Raw genomic sequence first — 11,336 nt, 5'->3', positions numbered from 1 at the left:
GAATGACTCGAGGAGACAACAAGAATCCCTCAAGCAAATCCAAAAAAAATCAAACAATGGAAAAAAATGTGAAATACCTTCTTGAGAAAACAACAGACCTGGAAAATAGGTCCAGGAAAGACAATCTGAGAATTATTGGACTCCCAGAAAAGTATGATGAAAAAAAGAGCCTGGACACTATTTTCCAGGAAATTATCAAAGAGAACTGTCCAGAAGTCATAGAAACAGAGGGTAAAATAGACATTGAAAGAATTCATTGATCACCTACTGAAAGGGATCCTAAAATCAAAACACCAAGAAATATAAATGGCCAAATGCCAGAACCCTCAGACGAAGGAAAAAATACTGCAAATGGCTAGAAAAACCCAAAGTATCAAGGAGCCACAATAAGGATCACCCAGGATCTAGCAGCATCCACATTAAAAGATCGAAGGGCCTGGAATATGGTATTCGTAAAGGCTAAGGAACTCGATATGCAACCAAAAATAACTTACCCAGTCAGAATGAGCATCTTTTTCCAGGGAAGAAGATGGTCATTCAACAAAATAAGCGAAATTTCACCTATTTTTGGTGAAAACCAGAACTTAACAAAAAGTTTGATTTACAAATATAGAACTCAAGAGAAACCTAAAAAGGTAAAAAGAAATCTTAGGAAATCTGCTATAAAGATGTATAAAGAATACATGTATATCTTGTTCTAGAAGCTAGAGGTGAAAAGGATATTGTACCAGAAAAAGGGTAAAGTGAGGGTAGTACATCTCAGGAAGAGGCAAAGGAAATCTATTATATCTGAGAGAAAGAATAGAGGGGGATGAATATAGTGAATATCTTACTGCCTTCAGAATTGGCTTTAAGAGAAAAATTTTAGACATATTCAATTTATGTTGAAACTTCTCCCACCTCATTGAAAGTGAGAAGGGAAAAGTGAAAAGGGAAGGAATAAGCTAAGTGGAAGGGAATACAGATACTGTGAGGGAAAGGGGTAAGATAGGGGGAGGAACTCTAAGGTGGGGAGAGGGATACTAAAAAGGGAGGGCTGTGAGAAGCAAGTGGTGCTCACAAGCTTAATCCTGGGAAGAGGGGGAAGGGGGAAAGAAGGGAGAAAAGCATAAACAGGGGTTAACAAGATGGCAAGTAATACAGAATTGGTCATTTTAATCATAAATGTGAATGGGGTAAACTCCCTCATAAAGAAGAAGCGGTTAGCAGAATGCATTGAAAGTCAGAATCCTACAATATGTTGTTTACAGGAAACACACCTGAAGCAGGAAGATACATGCAGGTTAAAGATAAAAGGTTGGAGCAAAATCTACTATGCTTCAGGTGAAGTAAAAAAAGCAGGGGTAGCCATCCTGATCTCAGATCAAGCAAAAGCAAAAATTGGTCTAAGTAAAAGAGATAAGGAAGGGCACTATATCTTGCTAAAGGGTAGCACAGATAATGAAGCAATATCAATATTAAACATATATGCACCAAGTGGTAGCATCTAAATTCTTTTTATTTAATTTTAATTTTAATTTTTTTAATATTTTATTTTATTTTATTTAATAATAACTTTATATTGACAGAATCCATGCCAGGGTAATTTTTTTTACAACATTATCCCTTGCACTCGTTTCTGTTCCGATTTTTCCCCTCCCTCCCTCCACCCCCTCCCCTAGATGGCAAGCAGTCCTATATATGTTAGATATGTTGCAGTATATCCTAGATACAATATATGTTTGCAGAACCGAACAGTTCTCTTGTTGCACAGGGAGAATTGGATTCAGAAGGTAAAAATAACCTGGGAAGAAAAACAAAAATGCAAATAGTTCACATTCGTTTCCCAGTGTTCTTTCTTTGGGTGTAGCTGCTTCTGTCCATCATTTATCAATTGAAACTCAGTTCTCTTTGTCAACGAAATCCACTTCCATCAGAATACATCCTCATACAATATCGTTGTCGAAGTGTATAATGATCTCCTGGTTCTGCTCATTTCACTTAGCATCAGTTCATGTCAATCTCTTCAAGCCTCTCTGTATTCATCCTGCTGGTCATTTCTTACAGAACAGTAATATTCCATAACATTCATATACCATAATTTACCCAGCCATTCTCCAATTGATGGGCATCCATAGCATCTAAATTCTTAAAAGAGAAATGAAGAGAGCTGCAAGAAGAAATAGACAGCAAAACTATAATAGTGGGAGATCTCAACCTTGCACTCTCAGAATTAGATAAATCAAACCACAAAATAAATAGAAGTTGTTCAGCCATTCCTAGATTGATGGAGATCCCCTCAATTTCCAATTCTTTGCCACCACTAAAAGACTTGCTATAAATATTTTTGCACATATAGATCCTTTTCACCTATTAATGATTGCTTGGGGATATAGAACTAGTAGTGATATTGCTGGATTCAAGGGCATGCGCAATTTGATTGTTCTTTGGGCATAGTTCTAAATTGTTCTCCAGAATGGTTGGATCAATTCATAATTCTACTAACAATGCATTAATGTCCCAATTTTTTCACATCTTCTCCAACATTTATCATTTTTTTCTGACATATTAGTCAATCTGATGGGTGTAAGGTGGCATCTCAGGGTTGTTTTAATTTTATGCAGCTGTTTTTAGAACTAGTTCTGGGGACCTATACATTTTCAGTTCTTCCAGGGCAGTGAGATTTAAGTAGAAATGGTTTACTATTCTCCCGGCCTTTGTTCTAGCTACACTCTTTTCTGCCCTGGAACTAAGGACCTCTCCTGAGCCCATATCCCCTGATATGCTAGTGCTCTTCCTTACCCTGGAGTTATGACTCAGGACTGTGTCTTATATCCATGTACAGGAATCCAGTGCCAGCAAAGGGACCTCTGTCATCTCTTTCTGACCAGTTGGCCAAACCTTTTGCCATCTATGGGCTGAGTGCTTTGGCAGTCAGTGTTACAAATTCACTTGTCCCTAAGGTCTGCTGCTTTGTTGTTTATATGGTTTTTATGCTTATAGTTTTCCTAATATTGAAACAGTCCTGTATTTCTGGTATAAACTCCAACTGGTCATAGTGTAGGATATTTGTGATATATTGTTGTAATTTCCTTGCTCTTATTTTATTTATTTTTTTGGCAACAATATTAATTAGAGAAATTGGTCTTCTTTAGGTATCAAAAACATATTTGTGTTCATAGGAGGAAATTGATAGGATTACTTCTTTATCTTTTATTTTTTCAAACAGCCTATATAGTATCTTAATTAATTGTTCCTTAAATCTTGGTAGTATTTACTTTTAAGTCCATCTTGTCCTGGGGCATTTTTCTTATAGAGCTTATTTATGGATTGTTCATTTCTTTTTTCTGAGATAGAGCTATTTAAATGTTCTATTTTTTCTCCTATCAATCTGAGCAACATATATATTTTCAAACATATTCATCCATCTCATTTAGATTGTCAGTTTCATTGTTGAGTAATGTAACTCCTAATATTTGCATTGATTTCATTTTCATTGTTTATGCATTCACTTTTTTTCATTTTTATACTAGTAATTTGGTTTTCTTTCTTTAAGAAAAATCAAATTAATCAAGGGTTTATCCATTTTTACTTAACTCCAAAATCAATTCCTAATTTTATCTATAATTCAATGTTTTTCCCCTTTCAATTTTATTAATTTCTCCTTTGATTTTCAGGATTTCTGTTTGGTGTTTAGTTGGATGTTTTTAATTTGTTGGTTTCTTAGTTTTTTAGTTGCATGCCCAATTCATTTATCTGATCTTTTTCTCTTTTATTGATGTAAGCATTTAGTGATAAAAATTTTCTTTTAAGTACTGCTTTGATTACACTCCACACATTTTGATAAGTCTCTTTGAGGTCATTATCTTTAATGAAATTATTGATTGTTTCTATGACACACTCATTCTTTAGGACTAGATTATTAATTTTCCAATTAATTTAAATTTTATGCTTCAAAAGATTTTTATTGAATGAAATTTTATTGTAGCAGGAAAAAGGTACATTTAATATTTCTGCTTTTCTTCCTTTGTTTGTGAGGTTTTTGTGCCCTAATATATGATAATTTTTTCTTATAAAGGTGCCAAGCACAGCTTAGAAATAGGTATACTCCTTTTTATTCCTCTTCAATATTTTCCAAATGTTTATCATACCTAAATTTTAAAATTCTATTTATTTCCCTAAATTCCTTCCTAATTTGTTTTATGGTTATTTAGATCAAAGAGGGGTAAATTGAGGTCTTCCATTATTATAGTTTTACTTTCTTCTTAACTTTCCCTTCACAAATTTGGGTGCTAGGCCATTTGGTTCATATATATGCAGTATTGATATTAACTCATCATGTACAATGCCTTTTTTGAAAAATATTTTAATTAGGCCTATTTTTGTTTTTGTTTGTCTGAGATCATGATTGCTAACCTTGCCTTCTTTTCAATTGCATTTGAGGCATAATAGATTTTAACTTTCTGTGTATCTTTCTGTTCCAAGTGTGTTTCTTATAAACAATATATGGTTGGATTCTACTTTCTAATCCATTCTGCTGTTCTTTTCCATTTTATGGGTGAATTCTTCCATTCATATTCAGAGTTAATGATTGCTGACTATGTATTTCCCTCCATTCCTTTCACTTATACTTATTTTTCTATTTTTTACCCTATTCCCTTCTCAAGAATTTGTTTTTTGACCACTGCTTTCCATGATTTATCTTCTTTTATTCCCCACCTCTGGCCCATCTCCTTTCCTTCCTTTTACCCTACGTACTTCCCTCTTGGATATGAAGAATTTCTGTACCCAACTATGTGTATATGCAAATTCTTCCTCCTTGAACTACTTCAGATGAGAGTGCACTTAAAGTATTTCTTGCTTTCCAACACCCCATTCTATCTTTCATTGTATAAATTATTCTTCATACTCCTCATTTATGTGAAGTAAATTACCATATTCTTCCCTTCCCCCCTTCTCAAATGCTTTCCTCTTTCTCACTCTTCCTTTCTTCTTTTGAAATCATTCCAATATAATAGACTCATACCCATGCCCTCTAAGTAGACTTCCTCTAAGAGCCCCAGTGATGATAAAGTTCTTAGGTATTCCCATATAGTAATGTAAATAATTTAATTTGTTTAATCCTTTGCAATTTTTGTCTCAAATGTGCCTTTTTATGTTTCTCTTGAATCTTGTGTCTTTATGTCAAATTTTCTATTTAGCTCTTTTCATTAAACATACATTTTTCCCTCTGCAGGATTATACTCAGTTCTGTTGGGTAGACTATTCTTGGTAGTCTAGATAAACCCAGCTCCTTTGCCTTCTGGAAAATCATATTCTAAGCCTTTGACTTTTTCATAGTGGTAGCTGCTAAATTTTACCTCATCCTAATTGTGGCTCCAAGGTATTTGAATTATTTCTTTCTGCCTGCTTATAGTATTCTCTCCCTCACCTGGAAGTTCTGGATTTTAGCTATAATATTCCTAGGAGTTTATATTTGGGGATTTCTTTTGAGAGATGACTGATAGATTTTGCCCTCTAGTTTCAAGATATTTGGGCAATTTTCTAATTTCTTGAAACAGGATTTCTAGACTTTTTGTTGTTGTTCACAATTTTCAGGTACTCTAATAACTAAAAAAAATCTCTTCTTGATTTATTTTCCAAGTTAAATTTTTTCCTATAAAATAATATCTCCTATTTCTTTTTTTTCAAATTTTTGACTTTCTTTTATAATTTCTTGGTATCTCACGGAGTCATTAGCTTCCATTTGATCAATTTTATTTTTTAAGAAGTTGTTTTATTCAGTATTCAGTATCTTTTATCAAGTTATTAATGTTTTTAAAAATAGTTATTAATATAAAACTGAAATAAAAAAAGAGGAAAAAAGAACATTTCCATTTTTTACAGCCCAGCATAAAGAGAGTATTCATTATAAAACCATGGATTTCCATTTTGTATTGTTTGCTTTTTTGGGGAAAAACTAACTAATAAATATACACATTGCTTTCAAAACTGCTGCTTTTCTATACTTTTTTCTGAGTTTTCTTTGGTTCTCTGTTATACACTTTTTATTTTTTTTTCCTTCCTTTCCACCCCACCCTAAAGAAAGCTACAATTAAACATAAATATATCTATGCATACAAACATATATATCACACATACATAAAATCATGCTATACATTCTTCCATTAATCAGTTCTTTGGAAGTAAATAGAATTTTCTCTTATAGGCTCATTGTAGTTTGAATATTTATGATAGTCAAGATGAATTTATCATTCAAAGTTGTTTTTAGGACAATGATTGTTACTATGTACAATATTCTTTTGGTACTTCTCATTTCACTTTTTAGCATTTCATACAAAATTTTCCATGTTTTTCTAAAAACCAACCAGTTCTTTATTTCTTATAGCATATTAGTATTTCTTCATAATCATATACCATAACTTGTTTAGCCATTCTCTGATTGAAGGGCCAATTTAGCCAATCTGTTAGATGTAAGATGAAATCTCAAAGTTGTTTTAATTTACTTTTCTCTAATCAGTAATGATTTAGAGAATTTTTATATATGTATATATATGTATATGTAGTTTTGAATTTTTCATTAGAAACTGCTTTCTCATAATCTTTGACCACTTATTAATTGCTTGTATTCTTAGAAATTTGACAAGGTTCTTTTTATATTTGAGAAATAAGATCTTATCTGAGAGACTGTCTATAAAAAATTCTCCCACCAGTTTTCTGTTTTTCTTCTAATCTTGACTACATTGGTTTTATTTGTAGAAAATCTTTTTAATTTCATATAATAAAAATTATCCAGTTTAAATATCACATTTTTTTGTCTCTAACTTCTTCATAATTTTTTCTCCTATTCTTAAGTCTGATAGGTAATATGTTTGTGATCTGGGATGGAAAAATAATTCACTATGGCTTTTTCTTCTTAGAATTTGGTTTGGTGTATTTTTAAATGTTGTTGTAGGAGAGGTTTTGGGGGAACTGAAAACCAAATTGCTGCTTTTCACTCCGCCATCTTGATTCTACCCTGCCACACCTACCTTTCTCCCACAGTCAGTGCCTCTCATTCTCCAATTCTCTCTTCTTGGATAATATATGCAGCAGAGGTTTGCTCCAGATTCCTGGATATAATAACTGTCTCTCATGTTAAAGATTATTGAAGAAAGCAATGATATTCATGGTCTATGGAAGAACAAGAAAAGCCTGTCTTCTCCTTCCTAAGGAAACTTGTGCTTATTCTTTAGGGGGATTTCTCACTTCTCTATTTCATTGCCCCAACTCTCATTATCTGAGAATTTTTTTGTCTGCTTCTGCCCACCACAATTATTGATTCCCCTTGCAAATATCTTGTTCACAAGGTTCAAAAAATGAACAAGTTTATTTATAGACCAACAGAAACTAAAAGTAGACACAGAGACAATGGTACCCTTCAGTAAATAGCCCTTCCCAGAGATCCTTATAACCTCAGTCCTTTGCAGAATACAATTGGTAGAGATCCTACTGCTTCTGTTTCTTCAGTAGGTGCTATGGAGACTGTTGTGATCTCTCAGACCATGTCACATCAGCCTCATCACTCTATCTGTATCTCTCCTTAGTTCCCAGCAGATGGTGCCTGGATGTTTTCCTTTATAGCTACCAGCCACTGAAAGTCTATCTCAGGTGAAGACATATCTACATGCTCTCCAATTATTCTTAGTATCCCAGTCACTCCCACATTCCCTCAGAGGTGAGAGGATGCTACCAGAGCGCTTCCATCTGGTCTGGGGTCTGAAGGACCTCCCTGTCCCTTCCTATAGCTCTCATGCAACAACCAAAAGGACCTTTTTATGATTTTTTCTTCTTGTGCTTAAAACTTCTGTCAACCTCTCACTTCTGGAAAATGAGTCTAATCTTGGCAGCACCTAGTTCTCCCACTATTTGGACCCCAGGACTCATAAGTCCTCCTTTGCATTTGTACTTATTGTTTCCTCCTGTCAATCTCCTACCTCTCCATCCTGCAGGAAAGTCTTACATACTCCTCACAGGCTTCCCTTGATAATTGAGTAGAGGAATTGACAGGGGCGGAGAATATGATTTCTTTATTTTCTCATCACTTTGGGGCTATATGGATGGGAGGTCCAAAGGCTGCAAGCTTGCCAGTCAACAAAGATTCAGAATGACATTACTGCAGGTCCTATAGCCTGGGAGGCTGAAAATCTAGGAATTATGCATACATAGCTGAATATTTGAGGAGTAAGACTAAGGAGCCTGCAGTATAGCCCTATACTGGCTGCAGAATCAGATCCCAGGAGATATACTAGTTTTCCTTGTTCTTTTTTCTTCCTTCATCTTGTTTCTTTGTTTCTTCTTTCCTTCCTTCCTTTTAATTTTTTAATCAATACTTTTTTTTCTCTCCCTCCTATATCCTTCCTTTGGAAAGGAAAAAAAAAAGATATGAATCAAAACTCTTATGACAAATCTGTAGTCAAGCAAAGACAAATCCCCACATTGGCCACATGCAAGAATTATGTCTTAATTTGCAATTGGACTTTATCCAGAGGTAGGTAACATGTTTTATTTTGAGTCTCAGAACCTTTATGTTTTTTAAAATTATTTGAGAACACACTGGCTTTCCTTCTAGAAGCCCTATGACCGGTTTTATCTAAGTATCCTCTTTTATGTTAATGTTTGGGGAAGAATCTCAAGGTCCTGATACCAGGAATTCATTTGCTTGACTGGAGAGATGAGAATTGCCTGAGATAGCTTCTGCAGGAAATTTTATTACTTTCTCAGATTTCATTTAAAAACTGATTTGAGCTTGATCTGGCATAGCTGGGGCCATTGGTGATAGCAGGTTCCAGGGACAGGGCAACCCAGGGGTCTCCTATGTAGTAGGCCTCTGCTCCTCCCTGGCAGGTTCAGGCCTCCTCAGTGCCCAGTCTGTCCAAGCAGTTTCCTGGAGCTATTTACGTCAAAGTAGCATGATTGCTTGTGTTGGGAATTTCAGTGGATTTTTGCTCAGGCAGGAATGGGACCAGAAATTCTTTCCCCAAAGCAGGAAACTCTCTGCTTTTCAGGAATCAGAGTGTAATGGCTTACCATTTCTGCTGAGCATGGGGACCCTTCCTTGTCTATGGCCACCTGTCATAGGCCTAAGCACAAGTCCTTCATTTCCTGTTTGAGGTGGGATCAGGACAAACCATATTTGGGTCAGAGATTGCAGAAGCACCAAGAAGTTAGAAGATATGCTTTGTTTGACTGAGGAACTGAGAGATAATTATACCAGTATTGGGAATTTTTCACGCAGAGCAGCCATTCCTCTGCAATTACCTGGAACATTGAGAAATTAAGCGACTTGACCAGGTCATAAAACAAATATTTATTAGAGACAGGACTTGAATCTAGGTCTTCCTGGAGACTGCCTCCGTTAAGAGGGCAAATCTTATTGAGAGATTCTATTAGTGCTAGTATCTGTGTGTAGTGGAAAGAAACTTGGCTTGGGAATTATAGGATCTGCCTGCCATGTGACTTTGGGCCAGTCATTGAACCTCTGAATTTTCACATCTATAAAAAGAGAAAATTGGTTATTTATCATGTTTAAGGGCCCTTAGGCTGAACTACAGTGGGGATGCTTGAAAAGGAGGGAGAAAGGGGAATGATGTAATTAACAGAATTGAAAAAGGGTGAATGGTCTGATTTTTTTCCTTAAAGGGGAATAAGTTCTTCAGTAATCTGTGACTTCTTCCCAATAAAGCACAGACTCTTCTCTCCCTGAGTGAAATGAAGGGATTAGGACAGCAAGTAGTTAATTATGGAAACCATAATGATTCCATCTTGTGACTCAGTTCTGGAACTAGCCCAGTTCCTTTTCTGTTCAGTTATGGGTTTAGTTCAAATTCTGTCTTGTGAGAAACTTTATTCAATTGTGGGGGAAAAAACTCTCTAGTCTTGCAGGGGTAGGAAACTGGACCACTAGTACTTGCTACTTGGAGACCTTTAACTAAAGACCTAGTTTAGGTCACTTAGACCCAAAGAGTGATGCAAGAGGCTCTCTCACAATTGTACATCTCAATCTGTGTGTCATATCTAAAAACTGGTTCTGTACTGATCGATTAGTTATTGTTTCCATGTTACTTTGATTATTTACAGGTATTTGCAAAGGATATGAACAATTTTCAGATGATGAAATTAAAGCTATCTATAATCATATGAAAAATGCTCTAAATCAATATTGATTAGAACAATGCAAATTAAAACAGCTCTGGGGTACCACTTCACACTTCTCAGATTGGTTAAGATGACAGGGAAAGATAATGATAAATGTTGGAGGGAATGTGGGAAAACTGGGACACTGATGCATTGTTGGTACTGTTGTGAAATGCTCCAACCATTCTGGAGCGATTTGGAACTAGGCTATAAAACTGTGCATACCCTTTGATGCAGCATGTCACTACTGGGTCTGTATCCCAATGAAGTCACAAAGGAGGGAAAAGGACCCACAGGTGCAAAAATGTTTGTGGCAGCTCTTTTTGTAGTGGCAAAGTATTGGAAAATGAGTAGATGCTCATCAATTGGTGAATGGCTGAATAAGTTATGGTATATAAAACATATGAAATATGGAATATTATTGTTCTATAAAAATGATGAAGAAGATGATTTTAGAAAGGCCTGGAAAGATTTATGTGAACTGATGTTGAGCAAAACAAGCAAAACCCAAAACACATTGTACAAAGTTAATAGCAAGACTGTGTGATTAACTGTGAAAGACTTGGTTCTTCTCACCAGTTCAGTGATCCAAGGCAATTCCAACAAACTTTGGACAGAAAACACTATCTATATCCAGGGAGATAACTATGGAGACAATGTAAATCAATACATGCTATGTTTACATTTTTTTCTTCTGTTTTATTTTTTCTCATGGTTTTTCTTTTTTGTTCAGATTTTTCTCTCCCAATATGATTCATGAAAAATGTGTATTAAAAAGTTGATGTACGTGTATAACCAGAAAAAACAAAAAATTAAAAAAAACATTATTTACAGACACTTGGAGTGGGACACCTCCTTTTTAGATTCAGGGAATTAAACCTGTTTGCTTTTCCCCTTTCAACTTGGAAAGTCGCTAATCTTTCATACAGTTATAAATTAGATCACTTAATGTTGTAGTTTCCTTTTAATAAATTGCTCCCATTTGATTGTTTGTAATATATAAAAGTCTGTCTCCTTCTCAATGTCCAGGTTTAAGCTTTTGTTAGGCAATTGGCAATCATTGTTTTTCTTTCCTTCTCACTGCCTTTTCTATTTCTCCTCCTTCTTCTACTCTCTTCTTTCCCTCTTTTCCCCTCCCTCTCTCTCTCCTTTTCCCTTCCTCTTCCTCCCTCTCGCCTCTC

This window comes from Antechinus flavipes, chromosome 2 (assembly GCF_016432865.1).
Source record: "Antechinus flavipes isolate AdamAnt ecotype Samford, QLD, Australia chromosome 2, AdamAnt_v2, whole genome shotgun sequence".
In the NCBI taxonomy this organism is placed as follows: domain Eukaryota; kingdom Metazoa; phylum Chordata; class Mammalia; order Dasyuromorphia; family Dasyuridae; genus Antechinus; species Antechinus flavipes.
Note: the sequence above shows the minus strand (reverse complement) of the source record.